At 40.1% G+C, this 24,679-nt stretch overlaps 1 non-coding gene across 1 annotated transcript; it reads left to right on the forward strand.

Moving 5' to 3' along the window:
* The first annotated feature begins 9,178 nt into the window (after positions 1–9,178).
* Positions 9,179–9,286, forward strand: LOC130937342 (small nucleolar RNA R71). The gene has a single exon (XR_009068564.1). It is a non-coding gene; the product is annotated as a small nucleolar RNA R71 (small nucleolar RNA).
* The last annotated feature ends 15,393 nt before the right edge of the window (positions 9,287–24,679 follow it).

Consider the following 24,679-nt stretch of genomic DNA (forward strand, 5'->3'; position numbering starts at 1 on the left):
GGCTTCTCTCCTCTTCCACGTTAATGGCCATGTTAGTGGAACTAATGTAACCACTAACGTGGCTCTTCTCTGCTTCTTTTGGTCTGAAATCAAACAAACAAGGTGTATCAAAGTAACATAAAGACAAACTTCATTATACTAAGTGTGCTAATAATGCCCACAATCATAACTTCACTTAGTGTGATCTATTTCATCATATTTACCCTGTATGTTAACTAAAATTCACCTATGCTTGAGATTTTGTTTCATGAAGAGATTTTTCATGCTATTACTCATTTATTGGCAAAATTTGTATGAAAACTAACTAAAACCTACTGAAATAACTATAAAAAAAAAACTGGCAATGATGCACCCGCATCACAACACCAAACTTAAATCTTGCTTGTCCCCAAGCAAGGAAAGAATTATGCACAAAGGAGTCTTTTTATTAGATTGTGTTGAAGAATTTCTTATGATGCCTTGATGAGTGAAGTGATTAAGTGATAATGGAGGCCAACTCCAATTATATGCTTATGCAAGGATTCCAGTATTCATTAGTCCTTACATCTTGGAAGTCTTAGTTTTTAGGAGTGTCATTTGGATGGTGTTATGGAGTCCTCTTTATAGATTATCACCTTGAAGCAATATTTATTCATTTTGGCCTCGACTCTAGGTGTCATGTCTCAAAGCGGCCCTTTATGATAAGTTTTCAATCAATACTCCCAACCCAGTTGGATTAAGGTATTAGGTGATGAAGCACCCCTTGAGATTTACTTCCTCAGGCCTCTTTCTTTGACACAATTTCACCACAAGCACGTAACTAGGACAATAACTATCTGAGTGTTTGTATCTTTCTTTTTCATCCTAGTAATTGATGCTCAGAGCCTTAGGCTTGTTCTTTGTTTTTTTTCTTTTTATTTGTTTTCTTTTGTTTACTGCTTCTTGGATCAATAGGTTTTTGAGAATTTCCATAACACTTCTCCAAATTTCAATTCCTGTCTATGAGCTCCCATGCAAGTTTTCACAAACATGTAACCTTAATACACAATCATACAATCAATTCATTTCCCTTAATCTTTAGCTTGCCTCAAAATTGATAAAACTCCTCAACACTTTCCTTTCAAAAGAATGATTTCTTCGATGCATTTTTAAGTGTAATGGGTGCAAGAAGATTGACGTCGAGATTTTCGCCAGTAAAGAATTTCATAAAAACAGTCGCGTTGTTGATATAGTCTCTAAACCGACAGAAATCCCTTCGTACAAATGTTTTGGTTGTCACAAGTAACAAACCCCTTTAAAATTGATAACCGAGTATTAAACCTTGGGTCGTCTTCTCAAGGAATTGCAGGGAGGTATGTTCTTATTCTTGACTATGAAAAAGGTAAAATTGGGGTTTTAGAAGTAAGGTGGGAATATATTATATGACAAGTAAAATAAAATAATAATAGATGTAAAATAAACCTTTGGCAAGGTATAAGAACTGGAGGTCCTTTCCTAGTTATCCTTATCAATTGTGATGAGAATTGGATTTTTCTCCCACTTTGTTAACCTCTAACTATGAAGGTAAGTTAAGTGGATGAATTCCAATTTTCAATCAACAATGAGTTTGCTAACTCTAGAGTCACCAATTATTTAACCAAAGCCAAAAGAAAAGAAATTGAAACTGATGGAATAAAAATGCCTTCAGATGGGAAGCAATAATCATGTAAATAAAAGAAAGCAATAATAACTGAAATACCTCAAATAATATTAATTCAAAGAAAATCATAACATGAAAGAGTTCATAAATTAAATTGGGAAAATAATAAAAAATATAGAACCTGGGATTGAGAGTCACTCCTAAAACTAAGAGAAGTCCTAAATCCTAATCCTAAGAGAGAGGAGAGAACCTCTCTCACTAAAAACTACATCTAAAACTGTAAAAAGTGAAATATAAGTGAATAATTATGAATACATGCATTCTCCCACTTTATAGCCTCTAATCTGTATGTTCTGGGCTGAAAACTGGGTCAAAAACAGCCCAGAAGTCACTTCCAGCGCTTTCTGGTCCGTACAGGTCACGGAAAAGTGACGCGGCCGCATGGCTCACGCGGCCGCACGGGTTGCTTTCCTGCCAGGTCACGCGTCCGCGTGACTCACGCGTTCGCGTCGCCTGGCGTCGGAGCACCTATGGCAAATTAAATATCAAATCGAAGCCCCGGACGTTAGCTTTCTAACGCAACTGGAACCGCGTCGTTTGGACCTCTGTAGCTAAAGTTATAGCCGTTTGAGTGCAAAGAGGTCAGGTTGGACAGCTTTAGCAGTTTCTCCAACTTCTTGTATTCCTTCCACTTTTGCATGCTTCCTTTCCATCCTCTGAGTCATTCCTGCCTTGTAATCTCTGAAATCACTTAACACATATATCAAGGCATCTAATGGTAATAAGAGAGGATTAAACATAGGGAATTCAAGGCCAAAGAAGCATGTTTTTAATCAAAGCACATAATTAGGAAGGGAAATTTAAAACATGCAAATAGTATGAATAAGTGGGTAAAGAGTTGATAAAATCCACTCAATTGAGCACAAGATAAACCATAAAATAGTGGTTTATCAACCTCCCCTCACTTAAACAAAAGCATGTCCTCATGCTAAGCTCAAGAGAAACTATAAAGGAATGAAGAGGAATGGTAGAATGCATGAGATGCAACCTATGAATGCAACTAAATGAAAAATGTTTCTACTTACTTGGTTAAAAGCAAATAAATCCCCAAGAATAAATATGAACTGGATTTCACTAATTCAAATCATAAAAATGAAGTACAAACAGACTTGTAGAAGAAAATAGCTCATGAAAGCTGGGAACAAAGAATCGAGCATCGAACCCTCACTTAGTAGTGTATATCACTCTAATCACTCAAGTGTTTTAGGTTCGATTCTCTCAATTCTCTACTAACCTTGCTTTCTAAGGCTTGCTCTTTGGTGCGCGAAATTGTGATCACTACAACTTCGCACAACTAACCAGCAAGTGCACTGGGTCGTCCAAGTAATAAACCTTACGCGAGTAAGGGTCGATCCCACGGAGATTGTTGGTATGAAGCAAGCTATGGTCACCTTGTAAATCTTAGTCAGGCAGACTCAAATGGGTATAGTGATATACGAATAAAGCATAAAGATAAAGATAGAGGTACTTATGTAATTCATTGGTAGGAACTTCAGATAAGCGTATGAAGATGCCTTCCCTTCCGTCTCTCTGCTTTCCTACTGTCTTCATCCAATCCTTCTTACTCCTTTCCATGGCAAGCTTATGTAGGGTTTCACCGTTGTCAGTGGCTACCTCCCATCCTCTCAGTGAAAATGTTCCTATGCTCTGTCACAGCATATGGCTAATCAGCTGTCGGTTCTCGGTCAGGCCGGAATAGAATCCAGTGATTCTTTTGCGTCTGTCACTAACGCCCCGCCTGCTAGGAGTTTGAAGCACGTCACAGTCATTCAATCATTGAATCCTACTTAGAATACCACGGACAAGGTTAGACCTTCCGGATTCTCTTGAATGCCGCCATCAGTTCTCGCCTATACCACGAAGACTCTGATCTCACGGAATGGCTGGCTCGTTTGTCAGGCGAGCACTCGGTTGTCAGGCGATCAACCATGCATCGTGTATCAGGAATCCAAGAGATAAACACTAGAGCCTTGTTTGCTTGTAGAACAGAAGTGGTTGCCAGTCACCTTGTTCATAAGTGAGAATGATGATGAGTGTCACGGATCATCACATTCATCAAGTTGAAGAACAAGTGATATCTTGGACAAAGAACAAGCGGAATTGAATAGAAGAACAATAGTAATTGCATTAATACTCGAGGTACAGCAAAGCTCCACACCTTAATCTATGGTGTGTAGAAACTCCACCGTTGAAAATACATAAGAGCAAGGTCTAGGCATGGCCGAATGGCCAGCCTCCCAAAGAGGGTTCAATCATCAAAGCATGATCAAAAGCTCTCTAATACAATAGCAAAAGGTCCTACTTATTGAAAACTAGTAGCCTAGGGTGTACAGAGATGAGTAAATGACATAAAAATCCACTTCCGGGCCCACTTGGTGTGTGCTTGGGCTGAGCAATGAAGCAATTTCGTGTAGAGACTCTTCTTGGAGTTAAACGCCAGCTTTTATGCCAGTTTGGGCGTTTAACTCCCATTTAGGTGCCAGTTCCGGCGTTTAACGCTGGAATTTCTGAGGGTGACTTTGAACGCCGGTTTGGGCCATCAAATCTTGGGCAAAGTATGGACTATCATATATTGCTGGAAAGCCCAGGATGTCTACTTTTCAACGCCGTTGAGAGCGCGCCAATTGGGCTTCTGTAGCTCCAGAAAATCCACTTCGAGTGCAGGGAGGTCAGAATCCAACAGCATCTGCAGTCCTTTTCAGTCTCTGGATCAGATTTTTGCTCAGGTCCCTCAATTTCAGCCAGAAAATACCTGAAATCGTAGAAAAACACACAAACTAATAGTAAAGTCCAGAAAAGTGAATTTTAACTAAAAACTAATAAAAATATACTAAGAACTCAACTAAAACTACTAAAAACATACTAAAAACAATGCCAAAAAGGGTACAAATTATCCGCTCATCACAACACCAAACTTAAATTGTTGCTTGTCCTCAAGCAACTGAAGATCAAATAAGATAAAAAGAAGAGAATATGCAATGAATTTCAAAAACATCTATGAAGATCAGTATTAATTAGATGAGCAGGGCTTTTAGCTTTTTGCCTCTGAACAGTTTTAGCATCTCACTCTATCCTTTGCAACTCAGAATGATTGGCTTCTTTAGGAAATCAGAATCCAGATAGTGTTATTGATTCTCCTAGTTAAGTATGATGATTCTTGAACACAGCTACTTTATGAGTCTTGGCCGTGGCCCAAAGCACTCTGTCTTCCAGTATTACCACCGGATACATACATGCCACAGACACATAATTGGGTGAACCTTTTCAGATTGTGACTCAGCTTTGCTAGAGTCCCCAATTAGAGGTGTCCAGGGTTCTTAAGCACACTCTTTTTGCCTTGGATCATAACTTTATTCTTTCTTTTTCTTTCTTTTTCTTTCTTTTTTTCGGTTTTTTTTTTGTATTCACTGCTTTTTCTTGCTTCAAGAATCATTTTTAATGATTTTTCAGATCCTCAGTAACATGTCTCCTTTTTCATCATTCTTTCAAGAGCCAACATTCATGAACCACAAATTCAAAAGACATATGCACTGTTTAAGCATACATTCAGAAGACAAAAGTAATGCCACCACATCAAAATAATTAAACTGCTATAAAATTCAAAATTCATGCAATTCTTTCTCTTTTTCAATTTAAGAACAAATTTTTTTTATTTAAGAAAGGTGATGGATTCATAGGAAATTCATAACTTTAAGGCATAGACACTAAGACACTAATGATCACAAGACACAAACATAGATAAACATAAGTACTAAAATTCGAAAAAACAGAAAATAAAAAACAAGGAGATTAAAGAACGGGTCCACCTTAGTGATGGCGGCTCTTTCTTCCTCTTGAAGATCCTATGGAGTGCTTGAGCTCCTCAATGTCTCTTCCTTGTCTTTGTTGCTCCTCTCTCATGATTCTTTGATCTTCTCTAATTTCATGGAGGATGAGGAGTGTTCTTGATGCTCCACCCTTAGTTGTCCCATGTTGGAACTTAGTTCTCCTAGGGAGGTGTTCAGTTGCTCCCAATAGTTTTGTGGAGGAAAGTGCATCCCTTGAGGCATCTCAGGGATCTCATGATGAGAGGGGTCTCTTGTGTGCTCCATCCTTTTTCTTAGTGATGGGCTTATCCTCATCAATGGGGATGTCTCCCTCTATGTCAACTCCAACAGAATAACAGAGGTGACAAATGAGATGAGGAAAGGCTAACCTTGCTAAGGTAGAGGACTTGTCCGCCACCTTATAGAGTTCTTAGGCTATAACCTCATGAACTTCCACTTCTTCTCCAATCATGATGCTATGAATCATGATGGCCCGGTCTAGAGTAACTTCGGACCGGTTGCTAGTGGGAATGACTGAGCGTTGGATAAACTCCAACCATCCTCTAGCCACGGGTTTGAGGTCATGCCTTCTCAATTGAACCGGCTTCCCTCTTGAATCTCTCTTCCATTGGGCGCCCTCTTCACATATGACTGTGAGGACTTGGTCCAACCTTTGATCAAAGTTGACCCTTCTAGTGTAAGGATGTTCATCTCCTTGCATCATGGGCAAATTGAATGCCAACCTTACACTTTCCGGACTAAAATCCAAGTATTTCCCCCGAACCATAGTAAGATAATTCTTTGGATCCGGGTTCACACTTTGATCATGGTTCTTGGTGATCCATGCATTGGCATAGAACTCTTGAACCATTAAGATTCCGACTTGTTGAATGGGGTTGGTAAGAACTTCCCAACCTCTTCTTCGGATCTCATGTCGAATCTCCGGATATTCACCCTTTTTGAGTAAAAAAGGGACCTCGGATATCACCTTCTTCAAGGCCACAACTTCATAGAAGTGGTCTTGATGCACCCTTGAGATGAATCTTTCCATCTCTCATGACTCGGAGGTGGAAGCTTTTGCCTTCCCTTTCCTCTTTCTAGAGGTTTCTCCAGCCTTGGATGCCATAAATGGTTATGGAAAAACGAAAAAGCAACGCTTTTACCACACCAAACTTAAAAGGTTTGCTCGTCCTCGAGCAAAAGAAGAAAGAAGAGAGTAGAAGAAGAAGAAATGAGGAAGAAGGGAGTGGCTTTTGTGTTCGGCCAAAGAGGGGGAGAAGTGGTGTTTAGGTTGTGTGAAAATGAAGGGGTGAAGAAGGTTTTATATAGGAGAGGGGGGTCATGGTTCGGCCATTGATGGGTGGGTTTGGGAGGGAAAGTGGTTTGAATTTGAATGGTGAGGTAGGTGGGGTTTTATGAAGGATGGATGTGAATGGTGAAGAGAAAGATGGGATTTGATAAGTGAAGGGTTTTTGGGGAAGAGGAGTTGAGGTGATTGGTGAATGGGTGAAGAAGAGAGAGAGAGTGGTGGGGTTGGTGGGGATCCTGTGGGGTCCACAGATCCTGTGGTGTCAAGGAAAAGTCATCCTTGCACCAAATGGCATTCAAAATCACGTTTTGAGCCATTTCTGGCGTTAAACGCCGGGCTGGTGCCCATTCCTGGCGTTTAACGCCAGGTTCTTGCCCTTTTTTGGCGTTTAACGCCAGTCTGGTGCCCCTTTCTGGTGTTAAACGCCCAGAATGGTGCCAGACTGGGCGTTAAAAGCCCAACTGCTAGCCATACTGGCGTTTAAACGCCAGTGGGTTCTTCCTCCAGGGTGTGCTGTTTTTCTTCCTGTTTTTCATTCTGTTTTTGCTTTTTCAATTGATTTTGTGACTTCTCATGATCATCAACCTACAAAAAACATAAAATAACAAAAGAAAATAGTCAAAATATAACATTGGGTTGCCTCCCAACAAGCGCTTCTTTAATGTCATTAGCTTGATAGAGGACTCTCATGGAGCCTCACATTTTCTCAAAGCAATGTTGGAACCTCCCAACACCAAACTTAGATTTTGAATGTGGGGGTTCAACACCAAACTTAGAGTTTGGTTGTGGCCTCCCAACACCAAACTTAGAGTTTGACTGTGGGGGCTCTGTTTGACTCTGATTTGAGAGAAGCTCTTCATGCTTCCTCTCCATGGTGACAGAGGGATATCCTTGAGCCTTAAACACAAAGGATTCTTCATTCACTTGAATGATCACTTCGCCTCTATCAACATCAATCACGGCCTTTGCTGTGGCTAGGAAGGGTCTGCCAAGGATGATGGTTTCATCCATGCACTTCCCAGTCTCTAGGACTATGAAATCAGCAGGGATGTAATGGTCTTCAATCTTCACCAAAACATCCTCTACAAGTCCATGAGCTTGTTTTCTTGAGTTGTCTGCCATCTCTAATGAGATTCTTGCAGCTTGCACCTCAAAGATCCCTAGCTTCTCCATTACAGAGAGAGGCATGAGGTTTACACTTGACCCTAAGTCACACAGAGCCTTCTTGAAGGTCATGGTGCCTATGGTACAAGGTATTGAAAACTTCCCAGGATCTTGTCTCTTTTGAGGTAATTTCTGCCTAGACAAGTCATCCAGTTCTTTGGTGAGCAAAGGAGGTTCATTCTCCCAAGTCTCATTTCCAAATAACTTGTCATTTAGCTTCATGATTGCTCCAAGGTATTTAGCAACTTGCTCTTCAGTGACATACTCATCCTCTTCAGAGGAAGAATACTCATCAGAGCTCATGAAAGGCAAAAGTAAGTCCAATGGAATCTCTATGGTCTCATTTTGAGCCTCAAATTCCCATGGTTCCTCATTGGGGAACTCAGTGGAGGTCAGTGCACGCCCACTGAGGTCTTCCTCAGTGGCGTTCACTTCCTCCCCTTCCTCTCCAAATTCGGCCATGTTGATGGCCTTGCACTCTCCTTTTGGATTTTCTTCTGTATTGCTTGGGAGAGTACTAGGAGGGAGTTTAGTAACTTTCTTGCTCAGCTGTCCCACTTGTGCCTCCAAATTCCTAATGGAGGACCTTGTTTCAGTCATGAAACTTTGAGTGGTTTTAATTAGATCAGAGACCATAGTTGCTAAGTCAGAGGGGTTCTACTTAGAATTCTCTGTCTGTTGCTGAGAAGATGATGGAAAAGGCTTGCCATTGCTAAACCTGTTTCTACCACCATTATTGTTGTTAAAACCTTGTTGAGGTCTTTCTTGATTCTTCCATGAGAAATTTGGGTGATTTCTCCATGAAGAATTATAGGTGTTTCCATAGAGTTCTCCTAGGTAATTCACCTCTTCCATTGAAGGGTTCTCAGGATCATATGCTTCTTCTTCAGATGAAGCATCCTTAGTACTGTTTGGTGCATTTTGTATTCCAGACAGACTTTGAGAAATCAAATTGACTTGTTGAGTCAATATCTTGTTCTGAGCCAATATGGCATTCAGAGCATCAATCTCAAGAACTCCTTTCTTCTGATTAGTCCCATTGTTCACAGGATTCCTTTCAGAAGTGTACATGAATTGGTTATTTGCAACCATTTCAATTAGCTCTTGAGCTTCTGTAGGCGTCTTCTTCAAATGAAGAGATCCTCCAGCAGAGCTATCCAAAGACATCTTGGATAGTTCAGAGAGACCATCATAGAAAATACCTATGATGCTCCATTCAGAAAGCATGTCAGAAGGACATTTTCTGATCAATTGTTTGTATCTTTCCCAAGCTTCATAGAGGGATTCTCCATCCTTCTGTCTGAAGGTTTGGACTTCCACTCTAAGCTTACTCAATTTTTGAGGTGGAAAGAACTTTGCCAAGAAGGCATTGACTAGCTTTTCCCATGAGTCCAGGCTTTCTTTAGGTTGTGAGTCCAACCATGTCCTAGCTCTGTCTCTTACAGCAAAAGGGAATAGCATAAGTCTGTAGACCTCAGGGTCTACCCCATTAGTCTTGACAGTGTCACAGATTTGCAAGAATTCAGCTAAAAACTGATGAGGATCTTCCAGTGGAAGTCCATGAAACTTGCAATTCTGTTGCATTAGAGAAACTAATTGAGGCTTAAGCTCAAAGTTGTTTGCTCCAATGGCAGGGATAGAGATGCTTCTCCCATAGAAGTCGGGAGTAGGTGTAGTAAAGTCACTCAACACCTTCCTTGCATTGTTTGCATTGTTGTTGTTTTCGGCTGCCATGTCTTCTTTTTCTTTGAAGATTTCTGTTAGGTCCTCTATAGAGAATTGTGCCTTAGCTTCTCTTAGCTTTCGCTTCAAGGTCCTTTCAGGTTCAGGGTCAGCTTCAACAAGAATGCCTTTGTCTCTGCTCCTGCTCATATGAAAGAGAAGAGAACAAGAAAATGTGGAATCCTCTATGTCACAGTACAGAGATTCCTTGAGGTGTCAGAAGAACAGAAAAATAGAAGAAAGAGGTAGAAGAATTCGAACTTAATCAGATAGAGTTCGAATTGTGCATTGAGAAGGAGTGGTACTCCATAAATAGAAGGATGTGGGAAGAGGGGAAGAGAATTTTCGAAAATTAAGTTAAAGAAATTGAAAACATTTTGAAAAACACTAATTAATTTTCGAAAATAAGAGTGGGAAAGAAATCAAGTGATTTTTTGAAAAAGATTTTGAAATTAGAAATCAAAAGATTTGATTGAAAATTATTTTGAAAAAGATGTGATTAAAAAGATATGATTGGTTTTAAAAAATGTGATTGAGAAGATATGATTTGAAAACAATTTTAAAAAGATTTGATTTTAAAAATTAATAACTTGGCTAACAAGAAAAGATATGATTCAAACATTAAACCTTTCTCAACAGAAAAGGCAACATACTTGAAATGTTTAATCAAATCATTAATTGTTAGCAAGTATCTTTGAAAAAGGAAAGAAATTGATTTTGAAAACATTTGATTGAAAAGATATGATTTGAAAAAGATTTGATTTTGAAAAACTTTGAAAACTTGAAAAAAAAATTGATTTGAAAACAAAATTCTCCCCCTTGTGCCATCCTGGCGTTAAACGCCCAGAATGGTATCCATTCTGGCGTTTAACGCCCAAAATGCTACCTTTTTGGGCGTTAAACGCCCAACCAGGTACCCTGGCTGGCGTTTAAACGCCAGTCTGTCCTTCTTCACTGGGCGTTTTGAACGCCCAGCTTTTTCTGTGTAATTCCTCTGCTGCATGTTCTGAATCTTCAGTTCCCTGTACTATTGACTTGAAAATAGAACCAAGATCAAATAAACAATACATGCAAGACACCAAACTTAAAATTAGACACTAGACTCAAACAAGAAACATAAAATCTTTTTGGTTTTTATGATTTTGAAAATTTTTTTGTGCTTTTTTCGAAAATTGTATGGAAATAGAAAATAAAAGTTTCAGAATTCTTAATTCGGATTCCAGGAATCATTGCAATGCTAGTCTAAGACTCCGGTCTAGGAATTAGACATGGCTTCTCAGCCAGCCAAGCTTTCAAAGAAAGCTTCGGTCCAAAACACTAGACATGGCCAATGGCCAGCCAAGCCTTAGCAGATCATTGCTCCAATAGCAAGATTGATAGAGATCAACAAGCTCTTGTGATGATCAGTTGAAACCTCGGTCCAATAAGATTAGACATGGCTTCTCAGCCAGCCAGATTTCAACAGATCATCTTGAAACACTAGATTTCATTCTTAAGAACTCTGAAAAAAAAATACCTAATCTAAGCAACAAGATGAACCGTCAGTTGTCCATACACAGAACAATCCCCGGCAACGGCGCCAAAAACTTGGTGCACGAAATTGTGATCACTACAACTTCGCACAACTAACCAGCAAGTGCACTGGGTCGTCCAAGTAATAAACCTTACGCGAGTAAGGGTCGATCCCACGGAGATTGTTGGTATGAAGCAAGCTATGGTCACCTTGTAAATCTTAGTCAGGCAGACTCAAATGGGTATAGTGATATACGAATAAAGCATAAAGATAAAGATAGAGGTACTTATGTAATTCATTGGTAGGAACTTCAGATAAGCGTATGAAGATGCCTTCCCTTCCGTCTCTCTGCTTTCCTACTGTCTTCATCCAATCCTTCTTACTCCTTTCCATGGCAAGCTTATGTAGGGTTTCACCGTTGTCAGTGGCTACCTCCCATCCTCTCAGTGAAAATGTTCCTATGCTCTGTCACAGCATATGGCTAATCAGCTGTCGGTTCTCGGTCAGGCCGGAATAGAATCCAGTGATTCTTTTGCGTCTGTCACTAACGCCCCGCCTGCTAGGAGTTTGAAGCACGTCACAGTCATTCAATCATTGAATCCTACTTAGAATACCACAGACAAGGTTAGACCTTCCGGATTCTCTTGAATGCCGCCATCAGTTCTCGCCTATACCATGAAGACTCTGATCTCACGGAATGGCTGGCTCGTTTGTCAGGCGAGCACTCGGTTGTCAGGCGATCAACCATGCATCGTGTATCAGGAATCCAAGAGATAAACACTAGAGCCTTGTTTGCTTGTAGAACAGAAGTGGTTGTCAGTCACCTTGTTCATAAGTGAGAATGATGATGAGTGTCACGGATCATCACATTCATCAAGTTGAAGAACAAGTGATATCTTGGACAAAGAACAAGCGGAATTGAATAGAAGAACAATAGTAATTGCATTAATACTCGAGGTACAGCAGAGCTCCACACCTTAATCTATGGTGTGTAGAAACTCCACCGTTGAAAATACATAAGAGCAAGGTCTAGGCATGGCCGAATGGCCAGCCTCCCAAAGAGGGTTCAATCATCAAAGCATGATCAAAAGCTCTCTAATACAATAGCAAAAGGTCCTACTTATAGAAAACTAGTAGCCTAGGGTGTACAGAGATGAGTAAATGACATAAAAATCCACTTTCGGGCCCACTTGGTGTGTGCTTGGGCTGAGAAATGAAGCAATTTCGTGTAGAGACTCTTCTTGGAGTTAAACGCCAGCTTTTATGCCAGTTTGGGCGTTTAACTCCCATTTAGGTGCCAGTTCCGGCGTTTAACGCTGGGATTTCTGAGGGTGACTTTGAACGCCGGTTTGGGCCATCAAATCTTGGGCAAAGTATGGACTATCATATATTGCTAGAAAGCCCAGGATGTCTACTTTCCAACGCCGTTGAGGGCGCGCCAATTGGGCTTCTGTAGCTCCAGAAAATCCACTTCGAGTGCAGGGAGGTCAGAATCCAACAGCATCTGCAGTCCTTTTCAGTCTCTGGATCAGATTTTTGCTCAGGTCCCTCAATTTCAGCCAGAAAATACCTGAAATCACAGAAAAACACACAAACTCATAGTAAAGTCCAGAAAAGTGAATTTTAACTAAAAACTAATAAAAATATACTAAGAACTCAACTAAAACTACTAAAAACATACTAAAAACAATGCCAAAAGGGTACAAATTATCCGCTCATCACTCTTCATCTAACAATCAACATAAATTTAATGCATAAATACACATATCAAGAGGTCTTTTAAGGGTTGTAATAGGGTTAGGGTCAAGGTATGATTGTATTTTGGCCAAGTGGACTAAAATCTGAATCCTTAATTAACTTAAACTTTCCCACCTAACTTAAACAATCCATGTAATCATAATACAACATCTAACCATCCATTAACCATGTTTTCCACATATTCATGCATTCTAATTTCAAGTATAACTCATATGCATTACTTTCACCGCTTACTTTGGGGCATTTTGTCCCCTTTCACTTATTTTGCTCTTTTTTTTCTTTATATATATATATATATATATATATATATATTTTTTTTTTTCTTTTATTTTTTTTAATGCATATGATTAAATTATTGGATGCATGAATTATGTCCCAAACATTTCTTTCACATTTTTTTAGAAAATTCTAACATACTCAATTTTCAAACCAAATGTTTCCAAACCCACTTTTCCCCACACTTAATTCATAAGCATTCTCACTAGTCTAAGCTAACCAAGGATTCAAATTAAGGACATTATTGTTTTTCGCTTAGAGTTAATGATGTGCTAAATTAAAGAATAAAGGGGTAAAATAGGCTCAACGTTGGTTTGCAAGGGATAATGAAAGGTAAGGCCATATGGGTATGTAAGCTCAGTGAAACGAAGGCCTCAATCATGTAAGTGCATGCATACATCAAATAAATGGAAATATAGAATTAAACAAGACAAAGATCACAGTTTTAGAGAGAACAACACACACCAAAAATAAAATTATTGGTTGGTAAAATGCAACCAATCAAATAGGCTCAAAATCTCACTGGTTTTGTGTTCGAGCTCTAAACCATGTTCCAAAATAATATTTCTTCAAACAAGTTTTTCAAAAAGTTTTATTCAAATTAGTGAAATACTATAAAAATTTCTTGAAAAAAGAAAATATTACTTTAACCAAGTGGTAAAATATGCGCAAAAATCAAACAAACATGCAAATGCAACAATGAACAGACAAATAAAATAAAATATTGGTGTTGAGTCAAGAAATAACTAACCCATGGAGATCGGTATCGACCTCCCCACACTTAAAGATTGCACCGTCCTCGGTGCATGCTGAGATGTGCAGGTGGACGGGTTGCTCCAACTGACGCTTGTAGATGGAGGCGCTTTAGTTGGAGATCTCTTGGTTCCTTTCCTTGCTGGTGTCTTGTAAGTGGCCTTCTCTTTTCCTTTCTTGGTACCCATGCCTAAGGAAGAAGAAAAAGGAAGAGTGTGAAATATAGAAAACTAAGACCAGAAGGGAGGAAATTCCAAGTGATAAAGAATGCCAAAGGAAAGATGATAGTCCATCTACATGGTAGCTAAAACATGTAGGGAAGACAACAATAAAGAGCAATTCAAAATAATTAGATGCAAGAGGGTAAAAACATGCAAATAATAGGCATGAAAGGCATAGCTCAAGCATCAAGTAATAAATGTGCCAAATTAAAGAGCATGTGTAATGATGACAATTGTGAATGATAATCCCAAATACATTGGGTATGCAAGTTAAAATAGGGATGAAAATAATATAATCCAAATGTATATGAGAGCCATAAGTAAATGTCAATTGTCAAATCTCTTCTCCGAGTAGCCACGTGCTCAAATAAAATAAGGCACTTATCCAAATAAAACTCCAACACCAATGAGAATAATGCAATGAATGAAATATGCAAATAAATTAAATAAAATAAAATGAAAGTGAAAAAGAATGAGAAGTAGAAAAAGAAAGTGAGAAAGGAGAGAGAAGGAAGAAATTAGGATTAGAAGTGAAAAGATAAGAAAATTGGCACTAATCTGGATAGGTTGTGCGACGCTGGCGACGCGGTCGCGTGGGTGACGCGGTCGCGTGGTGCGCGATAAGGTTGGGCGACGCGGACGTGTGGGGCACGCGATCGCGTGACTCGATTTGTGCTAGTGGCGCGAGTGCAGCCTCGCGGCCGCACAACTCTCTGTTCAAAACGTCAGTATTGCCAAAATCCAGGGTTCATAAAGAGTTGATAAAATCCACTCAATTGAGCACAAGATAAACCATAAAATAGTGGTTTATCAAAGATTAAAGATGAAGGTGCAATGATAAGCAGTGAACCATGCTTATTACTAAAAGTAACATAACAGAACAAAGGTAGACCACAGAATTCAAAATAAGAGACATTCATGATTGCCATTAAGTCTACTGGGAGTAAATGAGAAGGAAAGGAACTTTACAATCATTGTAGCTCATCTTCGCCTTTGTTGTCCCTTCCTGCAGACATCCTCCCTCCAATTACCATCTTAGAATAAGTGCTTTGCCGGCAAGCAACAAGTAGGAGTAGTGGTGTTGAGATTGTGATTCAACCATGAATGTCAAAAAAGAGAAACAAGCTATAAGTAATGCATAAAATTAAGCAAGCTTGGTTAAAAATGAAACTACAGGCCTAAGAAGCAAAGGCATTATGATTGTACAAACAAGTGGTGTTGCTGGATATATTCCATAGAAAAATAAGTGGCACACCAAACTTAGTGTGACACTTTCTCTTGAAATTGATGCAAGTGTCTAGAAAGATTGAAAACAGATTGTTGCAGGGTAACACCAAACTTAGAATGTGATCATATGCCAATTTTATTTGAAAAGAAGCTAAGTAAAAGAAACTGTTGTATTAATAACAAAATCACCAAGAGCGAGAGCTGTCACGAACAGGGGCTTCTTGGTGAGACATTAACACTAATAGTTAGAGAGCATAGAAAACAAAGAACCAAAGCAATTACATGAACAAAACAAAACAAAGGAAAATGTCTAATCTAGGAAATCAACCAACCGGTAGTTTGTTAATCACAATTAATCCCCGACAACGGCGCCATAAACTTGATGCACGAAAACTTGTCTCTCAATAAATTTCCCTTCGACAAGTATACTGAATTGTCGTCAAGTAAAAACTCACAATATAGTGAGGTCAAATCCACAGGGATTAACGGATTAAGCAATCAATGGTTGACGATTGGATTTTTGACGGTTTAGAATTTTACAAATGAAATCTCGTCGAAGTATAGTCTCTAAACCAACAATAATCCTCTCATACAAAAATTTGTTTGTCACAAGTACAAACCCCTAAAATCTATAAACCGAAGTATTTAAACCTCGGGTCGTTCTCCCTAGGATTTACAATAAAGTGTTTTGTTATTGGTTGTGAGTTATATTTGGGGTTTCAGAGGAGAAACATGAATAGTAAATGGTAAGAAAACTTTATTAACAAAATGGTCTTGGCAAGATTTGGTTGTCAAGGGTCTTCATCATTATCACTAGCCACAAGTATGGTAGTTGCAAGGATTAATCCCACTTAGTCATCCTTAAATCAATTAACAAAGGAAAGTCAAGTGAGTTATATCAATCCTAGTCCATAAGTCCTAGCTTTCCACTAATTGGATTAATGAAGGCTAGAGTTAATGGCTATCAACTAGCAATCAATTGGACACCAGTGACTCAAGAAATCCTAAGTTACCTTCTCAAGCCAAGAACATAAAATCCTACTCTAACATCCTCTCAAGCATTTCATCGAACACTTGGTAGGCATAAAAGGAAAGCATAGTAAATCAACAACAAGAAGGAAATCTAACAACAATTATTGAAAGAAATTAACAATAACAATCAAAAGAAACACTTTTACTCTGAATTACCTTTATTGAATTGGAAGAAAGTAAAGAGGAACAATACTAGATCTATAACAAAATACAAGAACAACATAAAAGAGATTATAGCAAAAGAATGGAAGAAGAATCAATGTAACTACAAGGAATTGAGATGTGGAAGTAGAAGAAGATGAATCTAAGTCTAGATCTAAGAACTAAACCTAAACCTAATCCTAATTCTAGAGAGAAGTGAGAGCTTCTCTCTCTAAAACTCTAAAACTAAAACTAATGATCAAAAGTCCTAAAGTGTGAAAAGTGTTGTCAATCCCCTTCAATCCTTGACTCTTATATGCATTTTGGCGCCAAAGTTGGTTGCTGAAACCTTCCCAAAATCGCCAGGCACGTGCTTCATTAGTGAGGTCATGTGCCATCATCGGCGCGTGCGCGCATGGTACGCGTGTGCGTGCTTAGCCTGTTTCGCAATGTGCGCGCGAGCGCCTTGTGCGCGTGCGCGTGCTTGGCTGACTTTGCTTCTTTGACTTTTTTTATGCTTCTCTCCACTTGTATGCTTCCTTCCTTGCTTCCTCTGATCCATGCTTAGCCTATTTCATCCTGAGATTACTAACAAACACATCAAGGCATCTTATGGAATCAAAGAGGAAATAGAATTTATCAAAATAAGGCTTAAAAAAGCATGTTTTTACACTTAAGCACAAATACGGGAGAGATTACGAAATCACGCTAATTCCTAGGCTAAATGTGACAAAAGGCTATCAAAATACTCTAAATTCAATACAAGACAAACCGTCAAATTGGGGTTTGTCAACCTCCCCACACTTAAGCCTTAGCATGTCCTCATGCTAAAATAAGAAGGAACTAAGGGTCATGACATTTGAATGCAACTAAACTACATGAATTCTATCTAAATGCAATTATCTAAGCAAATGGAAATGCTTAGTTCAAACAAATCAATTTTTAAGAGAGCATGTGTAAGCACAAGAGCTAGGCAATAGGAACTAAGTCCAAACCACAATTGTATTGAATTATCAAAAAGAGTTCAAACTTGCAAGAATATAGATAACATGGGTGAATACACGTGATTGAACTTTTGAACCCTCACCGGATGTGTATCCGCTCTATTCACTCAAGTGTTTAAGGGTTAATTCACTCAATTCTCTTCTAATCATGTTTTCCAAAATTTGATTTTCTTCTAACAGTCAACACTTATTCAATGCATGCATACATTCATCATGAGGTCTTTCATTTAGGTTGTAATGGGGTTAGGGTCAAGGTAGGATCATTTATGATTAAGTGGGCTAGGATTGAATCTTTGATTAACGTAGACTTTCCCACCTAACCTATTTAATGACCTATACAAGTTCAAACTACTCTAACTACCCATTCTTCACTTTTTTTCACATACTCATGTATTCTTATTTGGTTCATAACATTTATGCATTGATTCCTTTTTATTGACTTCACTTTAGGGCATTTTGTCCCCTTTATTGCTTTTCTTTTTCTTTCTTTTTTCTATATGCATTTTTTCTTTTCTTTTCTTTTTCTCTCTTTTTTTTTCTTTTTTTTTTCACTTTTATTTATTTTTTTTCTTTTTCTTCTTTCAAACTACATACAAGAACACCAATGCATAGGGTCCTTTCATTTAATCAATACATGAATATGTGCCCAATTCCTAAACATAAAAGTGTACTACCCCTTTTATCCCATCCAATGTTCCCAAGCCTCACCAACTTGAATAATAAACACTCTCACTAGCCTAGGCTAATCAAAGATCCAAACAAGAACTTTTCATTGGTTTTCCGCCTTGGGCTTGTAATGAGCTAAATTGAGAATAAGTTGGTTAAGCATAGGCTCAAAATTGGCTAATCAAAGGAATACAAAAGGGTTGGCTATTTGGGTAAGTGGCTAATGAAGTGATGGCCTCAATCATACAAATGCATAAATACAAGAAATAAATGGATATATAGAATCAAGCAAATCAAGGATCACAATCAAAGAAAGAGAACAATTTCACACAAGAATGGAAAATAAGTGGTTATAAAATGTAACCACATCAATAGGCTCAAGTCTCACAAGCTTGTGTTCTCAATTCAATACATGCTTCACAAGGTATGAAATTCAAGCAAGTTTTCAAAAATTTCTTTCAATCAATTGGGTTAATGCCCTCTATTTAAGCTTCTTGAAAAAATCTCAATGTTTGATTAAGCATTGTTGTGATTGAAAAATCCAGAAAATTTCCTCCTTAGTTCACCCTTTTCCTTTTTCACTTAAAACCAATTTCTTATGCAAAAAGGGTGGCTAAGTATTTTGCAATTCAAAGTGCGATTTCTAATCACAATCTCAACTAGAAATAAAGATATGCAAAATGTATAAAGAGAAATCCAACTAAAATACGAAATCTATCATCAAAAACATCTAAAAACATCCAAATATCAAAATATCTAAAATCCAAAATAACTACTAAAAGTATCCAAAATAACTAGAAATGCATCAAAATATATATGCAAAATGTGCAAAATAAGATAACTAGGCTGAAAAGTTCACCGGTTCCCAAAAATAATGCTACCGGTGCCCTCCCCACACTTAAAACCAAGCATCGTCCTCGATGCTAAACCGGAGGATCAGTGGGAGGTACAACGATAGGTGCTGGCTCTGACTGTGGGACCGGCTCCGCCTGAGTCTGTGGTGGCTCTGTAGTGTCCGGGGCATCCTGCTGAACCGGTGCTTCCGCATCCTCCTCCTGATGATCCTGCTCATCAAAGGCTGGAGAATCGGGAAGTGGAGGTAGCTCAGTGCCCAAAGAAATCAGTGCCTGGTCCATCCTGTCTAAACGGCTTCTGACATGGCATCTCTCACGCTCCAAGAACCGGAATAGACGCTGAACCAGGAGATAAGTAGGCTCAGGTGCTGCTGGAGGAGCTGTAGATGATGAAGGAGCTGCGGTGGAGGATGATGGGGCAGCTGTAGGGGCTGATGGTGAAGGTGTCCCAATGACAGCTCTAGCCCGAGAGCGGCGTCTAGCAGGTGGTCTCTCATGCACCCAACCACCCCAGGGAATAGTAACCTCCCTGTCATCAGCATCAGGGGGTGGTGGTCGCACATCATCATCCAACCACGGGACCTCAGCTAGGGCCGCCATACTCGTGACCAAGGTAGGAAACGGGAGTAGGCCACGAATATGCGCCCGCCACATACACTGTCGAATAAGCCTAGGGAAAGAGACCTCCTTCCCCTCCATCACACACCCAATCAGTAGAAGCATCTCCATAGGAATCTCAGAGAAGTGGGTGGTGGGTAGGACATAGCAGGCGAATATCATCTGCCAAGTCTTGGCCTCACGAGTCAGATGAGTAAATAGCATCCCTTTCGGCTTGGTGTTGTTGGCATCCATAACCCATGTGGCATCTGGTATTCCAATAACAGTCCTGAGTGCCTCATAATCAAAAGTCATGCTGTGTATGGCCAACTCAGCCTGCTGATGGGCACACAGCTCATCGGGGACATGGCGGCACTGTAGCGCCTCCTCAATCGCAGTCTCAGTAATCATATTCTCCCTACCCCTCACCTGAACCGAATCCAAAGTTGGGCGGAAGAAGTTGCAGTAGAATTCCTTCACCCAAGATATATTGATATCACCCAATTCCCAGTCAACAAAATCAATGCCCAAATCAAGGATCCGACCGGTAATGGAACGTCTCACATCATTAGGTAAAAGTAACTTCTTCTCAATGTTTAGCTTTGTGGTTCGATATCTAGAAAACCGGAGCTCACAGTATAGGTTGGGGAATTTATCCGGGTTGGTGGAAGGCAATAACTGGTTTTCTTTTTCCTCATCATTCAATGGGTTTTTAGCATAATGCTTGTAGATGGAAGGAATGGAGGGGGTAGAGTGTTTTCTCTTCTTGGAGGCAGTGGCTATGGCTTTGCCTTTATCCGACATCCTGAAAAATATGATAGAATATATAAAACATCTAGCATGTAACAAAGAAGGCATGTTCAGGATACAATTATCAAAGAATAATCATGATGTTGCAACGAATATGCAAAAGTGAACAATTAAACCAAAAAAAAGAATGCAAATTTCATTAAAATCAACAACTCATCTTCAAAGGCAATAGTATCATCATATGCTTAAAAGAATTGTTAAAAAATGGTTAAAGGTGAGTGGAAGTTAGTTGGTTAAAGAAATTGTTTAGTTAGAAAAGTAGATTAGTGATATGATGATATTGATGCGCAATGAAAAGAAAAGTTGTGGTTCATGTTCACAGTGAATAATGCAAATCCGGGAAGTCAAAGAGAAACGAAATTTTTGCCCAAAATTGAATTAAAGACCAAAATAAACTAATTTCCTTGAAAATTGGGCAGCAATCCGGCTTAAAATTGGACGTTCCCGGATAGCAAATTAGCACAATTAGCACAGAAACAACATCAATTAGGTACAGCAGCAGTGGCATAGTATTCGGGCAACAAGAATTGCATAAGAACAGTCCAAAAGCAGCATACAATTTCCAAATAACCAGACAGCAAGTAAGCACATACGGAGCACTTATCAGGCCTAGAATCCTCTATCCAGCCCTAGCTACCTAACTGCAATTATTTCTATCTAACCTAACATGCAAAATTTGAATTTAACTAATTAACATGCAATTATAGTAATTAATCAAAACGAACAGTAAAAAAAAAGGAAAAAACAGAGAAATAACAGACTGGAGTAGGAACCTGGGAGCAGAGAGGAACGAAGAAAGGAAAGGAAACTGGGGGGGTAGTGCCAGGAACTGTGCCGCCGTGGACGGTGGCGGTGAAGACTGCCGGCGCGGTGGTTCGGCCGGAGGAATGAGGAACCGAGGGAGGAGAATGAGAGAGGAGTGAGCAGGAAGGGAAGAGAGGAGGTGAGTGGAGGAGAGAGAGAGGGGAACGTGGTGGTGGTTGAGAGAGTGTGTGAGTTGGCCGGAGGTGGTGGCCGGAAAGGTTGAGGTGGTGGTTATGGAGGATTGAGAGGAGGAAGAAGAATAGGGAATGGGAGGGGGAAGTGCGCTGCGGCGCAACGTTATTTGCGTATTAGGGTTCCCATTTTTTTTGAATCGGCGCGGGCGCGCACCCTGCGCGTCCGCGTCCCTTGATGAAACTTGGGACCTACGCGTGCGCGTACAGCGCGCTTGAGCGTGGATGAGCAAAATGGGAAAGGACGCGTGCGCGTACAGTGCGCGCACGCGTGCATGGAGTTGGGCTAGGGGCTTAGAGTTGGCCCAACTCAGGCCTAACTCTCTGGAGAATGGCCTAACAGTCTCGCCACCAGATTGACGCGCACGCAGCATGTACGCGTCCGCGTGCATCGAGAGGAATGGAGATCCACGCGTGAGCGTGCAATGCGCTCTAGCGTGGGATGGTAGAAGAGGTATGGGTGAGTGCGCGTACCGTGTGCGCACGCGTACCTGAGATTGGGCCTGAGGCTTAGAATGGGCTTGAGGCACGCCCAACTCTCGGGTCCGTGGCTTAGTTTGGTGGCAGCACGCAAGGGCGCGCGCGCGGCAAGCGCGCGTCCGCATAAGTTGATGATTTATGACAACATGGCGCGCACGCGGCAAGTGCGCGTCCACGCGAAGCAAGTTGGGCCAGGGACTCAAGGTTGGCCCAGAGCTGGCTCAACTCTCTGTGGATTGGCTCAACTGTCGCAGCAGCAAATCGGCGCGCATGCGGCAGGTACGCGTCCGCGCGAATATCCATGTTCTCTAAGACGGCGCGCACGCACGTTGTGCACGTCCGCGTGGATCGTGTTGGGCCCAAGGCATGATGTTTGCCCAAGGGAAGCCCAACTCTCGGGAGTGTGGCTCGTGGTGCATCCATACAGGGACGCGTGCGCGTACATGGTGCGCTCGCGTTCACTCCCTTCCTTTTTTTTTCAGAAAACAATTTGCTGGGTGCTCCCTATAGTGTTCACAGCTCTTATTCACTCAACTATCATACAATTCACAAAAATACAATTTTGATATTATGCATCTACTGCTAAACACAACATGCATGTGACTAAGCTAACAATTAAGTTGTACAAACAAATTTGTATGAAACATCTACCTACAATGGCAACTCAAATCACTTATTAAGTAAATTTAGAAGATTGGAAAGAGTTTACCATGGTGGGGTGTCTCCCACCTAGCACTTTTAGTTTAAGTCCTTAAGTTGGACATTTTTTGAGAAGCTCCTTGTCATGGTGGCTTACGCTTGTACTCATCCTTGAATCTCCAAGGATCTTTGCTCCTCAATTGGTTGACAGAATTTCCAACCATTTTTATTAAGCTTGGGCAGAGTTCTACCCAAGATACGAGTCCCTCTAGTTGGTCTTCACATATCGAACCGGGATCCCATATCTTATTTTCACATCCATCCGTTAGTTGAATTTCATGATTTTGTCGGATGAGCGGTTGGCATAAGGGTGATTGACACAAAGAATTCTCTTTATTCCACAAATGCTTCCTTCTAGATCCATACAAAGTGATCCTTGTCCTAATATCATCCCTATACCTTGAGGTCTTGACCTTGGTGAGCTTAACACCTACTTTCCAACCACTACACAACTCATTCTTACTTTTAATTCCACAAAGAGTTCTAAGTTGACCATCATTTTCAATCAAACCACATTCAAGTGAGAAATTAAAGCTTAGGGATAGAGATTTTACCCACTTAAATGTTATGTTGGATGGTAGCTTGGGAAGGGAGGCTTCCCCACACTTAGACAATGCAAGGTCCACTTCCTTGTGCTCTTCTTTAATTGTTTCCACCTCTTCATAATTTTCTTCAATTTCAACCTCATCGTCTTTGTTACGTGGCTTGGTGTTATCTTCAAGAACTTCGTCTTGTCTAATGAGAGGCGATTCAATTTTGGATAAAAATTCATTGATGAATGAGTTCATCTCTTGATCAACCTCTTCATATTCTTCAATTTCAATATACACCATGCCATTCTCGTCTTCCTTGGGAGGTTGTGCACACTCTTCTATAATTTCAACTCCATGTCCAATGGGAGAGGATTCCATTGTAGAGAGAAATTCATCCATGATTGAATCCATCTCTTGGTAAGCCTCTTCTAAGTCTTCAATGATGGTATGCCTTGGAGGTTGCGCACCCTCCTCAACATCGATATCAAGCTTCTTGGGAGAGTGCTCCATGATGCTACATTCCCATGGACTTTCAACATCTCCTAAATCTTCAACCACTTCTTCCCTTTCTTCAATGATCATAGGCTCCTCCAATTGTTCTAATACAAAATTTGACTCCTCCTTCTTCACCGGATTTTCCAATTTCTCCTTCATACTTTGCTCTTCTTTTGACTTTTCACATGGGGCTGCGGGAGTACCTTGAGTGTTCAAGCATTGGTAGGCTAAGGTAGACACTACCTTGGTCAAGTTGGTCACAAACTCAAGTGTATCCCGCTTCATGGCTTCTTGTCCTTGAAGTAACAAAGTAAGAGGATCGTCTAGTGGGGCTTGGGGTGAGTAAGAAGGTTCATCATTTTGGAGAGAGGGTTCATAATAGGAAGGTGGTTCTTCTTGGTGAAATTGTGGAGGTGGTGTGCATTGAGGTGGCTCTTGGTAGTAATCTTGATAGGGTTGTGGTGGTTCTAAAGGTTCTTGCTCATAATGGTCATAAGAGTATGGTATGGGGGTTTGGTCATATGATGGATATGGATCATAGGGCAGTGTTTGGTAATGAAAGGCTTGTGAGAATGGTTGAGGTTCATGTTGAGGATGAGATTCATAGGCATATGATGGTGGTTGTTGAGTGTCACAAAAAGAGTCATCATAGCCATTAAATTGACATGCATTAGGATGGGAATTATACCTATAAGTATCCGGGAGTTGTTGCCAATAGGAGTGATCAATTCCTTGAGGCTCCTCCCATCTTTGTTGGTTCCATCCATGGTACATGTTGCCATTAAAGTCCACATTTCCTACAACATAATTAGAACCAAACTCGAAGCCAAAGTGAGAATTCATAACGAGAGAACAAAATAAAACTAACAAAAATTAAGAAACAAACAAAAGATAAACCTATTCACAATATTCACATATGTACAATAACCAATAACATAACACCATT

Source organism: Arachis stenosperma, chromosome 6, assembly GCF_014773155.1.
Source record: "Arachis stenosperma cultivar V10309 chromosome 6, arast.V10309.gnm1.PFL2, whole genome shotgun sequence".
NCBI classification, from domain to species: domain Eukaryota; kingdom Viridiplantae; phylum Streptophyta; class Magnoliopsida; order Fabales; family Fabaceae; genus Arachis; species Arachis stenosperma.